Raw genomic sequence first — 2,831 nt, 5'->3', positions numbered from 1 at the left:
TAAACTGAGCTTGCAGCCCCATCTATTCTATTGATGCGTAGACATTTGCAACTTCCTACATGTTGTAATACTCCTTTGCAGAATCCCACACTGTTCCATATGGAAAATGATATCCATCCCATCGCTTCTCGGCCTTTTCGGTAAGATCAAAGTGTAGTATATTATCCATCCCCTTTCTGAAAACTGGCTCATCTTGGGTACATACTTAGAAAATGCAAAGATGATTTTACTTCGGATTTGAAGTTAAAATAAACGTCCTAAATTCAGCCACGACTTTAATCGGGATATCCATGATCTTCAGCGTCTTCAGAAAAAGAAAGATTAGGCAAAACTTTTCAAGGCAAGAAACAGTGGCGCTGGCGTAAAAAAGAAAGACAATTTTACCAGATCAAGCAGCAGTAGCTATGACCTATGTGTGTTTAGTTCTACTTATTGGAGTTGTAACGGAAGTATCGTTACATCATCTCAAAGTACGGTATATTCGGATTTATTCTTAAGGAACTTCTTTATCTTTTAAGATCTGGAGGTAAACACCAAAAACACATCAAGTTTATTCCTAAGCGTAAACTCCCAAAACTTGTTTTTAATATTTCACAGTATAAAAATGTTGATTATAAAAATACGATTTTGTAGATGCTGTGACCTATATTTGTGATCTATATAGGGCGTTTTTCCAGGTCACAAAATACCAGGTTGCCAATTAAAAAAAAAATATGAAGCTGTTTTGCGAGAAAAAAAAAATGCATATATCTGTTGCCGTGAATGTTTAACATTCATGAATGTCGACTTCATTGATGAACCTCCGAAACACCTTTTCTTCTCCTTGGATTTAGTCAGCGTTGCCAGTCAACTTTTTCAATTTAATGCAAGGTTTTATGATGACAGTTTAGGTTAGATTGGGTTAGCTTAGGTTTTTAGCCCATTTATGATATTTGTAACCAAGTTTAACCTAACATAATCTAACCTAACTTTTACCATCATAGCTTGCATAAGACTAAAAAAGATGACTCGCAAAGCTAATTGAATCCAAGCAGAGAAAACTCTGGTGTCTACAGAATTCCTGGCTCTTCTGGTCATTGGTACATCGGAAGGACTGATCAGCAGCTTACGGAGAGATTAACTCAACACTCTACCTAAATTAATAACACCCTTAAAAAGCAGAAAAACCCAGAAAATTTTTACTCTGCCCTTGCAGAACACATATTTGATTACCCAGACCATACTATTTTATTTAACCAAGTCAGCCTAATTTCGCATGACAAAGGTATTGTCCAGCATTACAGAGAAGCTGTTGAAATTTATAAATACCAACATTTACGTCTAGCTTTGAACAGGGATTCAGGTGATTTAAGAATAAATGAGTTGTATTTTGGTTTTCTCAAAAGAGAAGCCAATACTTTAATAGTCCCTGATATAAACCTTGGAAACGTCAACAACTCCTTAGGTCTCAAAGGCTATCTGCAAGAAAGGCAATTGTTAAGATCAGAAATCAGGTGACCTAGTTATCCGATTTATTTAATTGCTGGTTCGTTTGTTGTTGTTGTTGTTTGGGGTTTGACGCGCTCGACCACTAGGTCATATGCAATTCGTATCACTCAATTGTTCTATGCCTTCTGTAATCACTAGCTTGCTTGGGTGTCACTTTGGTCAATATTCACAGAACCTGATCATGTATCACTTATCTTGCTATTGGTAGGGGGTAATTCACCTGCAGCAACTGCCTGCACTGAAAAACCGGAATAAAAAATGCAACAGGGCTTAGTCATACAGCAATTAAAATACATATACAACACAATTATAATAAATAATACATTTTTACATTATAGCCTATTACATATCTCCATATATAGAAATTTAATCAGATAAAATATGAAAAGATATATAAGGATAATAAAACAAAAAAAATATAGAAAAAGGATAACTCTAAAATAAAAAATTATGGGGGGGGCATCAAGGCAAGCAAGATTAAAATAATATAGAACATCTGCCATTTATCTTGCTGATTTTAGGGGTTAATCCCCATCAGCACCTGCCATCAATTATGAACAGGAACCAAAATGATGCATATACCTTATCAAACAGCAAAATACAAATTTTATGCAAATAAATTATAATAAATAGTACATTTAAGCTGTAACCTGTCACCTAGATCAAATTATAATCAAATGAGGCAACTCTAAAGAAGGAAACATGCAGGAAAAAAAATGAATTTAGAGAACCAAACCAGTAGTCTTAACAAAGCTACTTAATGAGTTTGTGCTTAGTCAGCCATGCCAAACCCAAGGGAAAACACTGGAGAGATAACTAGTCAATTGTCTGAGAAGAAGCCAACCTAGGTCTGACCCTAGGTTGTATTGTAGCAGCTTCTGGGCTGGGTACAGACTCCTTTCCTTTACGTTTCCTTTCTGCTTTGCCAGGGTTGTTATTACCTGCTGACATTGTGGGAAGGGATGAAATTTCTCTACTTAGGTTTTCAACTGTCTTCTTTAAGGTACGTATTACGTTATTAAGTGACTTATTTAGGCTATTTAGATCGAGGCTGCTGGTATCTGTTGACATTGTGGGAAGGAATGAACCTTCTCTATTTAGGCTTTCCACTGACTTATTTAGGCTACAGACTGTATTTTGAAAGGGTCTTGGTGCTAACTTAGAAAGCAGTTCACAAATAGATGTAATAACCTGAGTTAGAACAGAGATCTGCTTTGCAACACTTTCAAACATGGCCATGTACCTCTTGTTGAGTTCCTCAGCTGGATGTTGATTAGGAGTCAGTGGAGGGAAGAGTCTGTGTGTACTATGGGGGTGTGTTCTGTATGTTTAGGAAGTCCATT

This window comes from Artemia sp. Qi Xiang Cuo, chromosome 12 (assembly GCF_049724085.1).
Source record: "Artemia sp. Qi Xiang Cuo chromosome 12, ASM4972408v1, whole genome shotgun sequence".
In the NCBI taxonomy this organism is placed as follows: Eukaryota; Metazoa; Arthropoda; class Branchiopoda; order Anostraca; family Artemiidae; genus Artemia; species Artemia sp. Qi Xiang Cuo.
Note: the sequence above shows the minus strand (reverse complement) of the source record.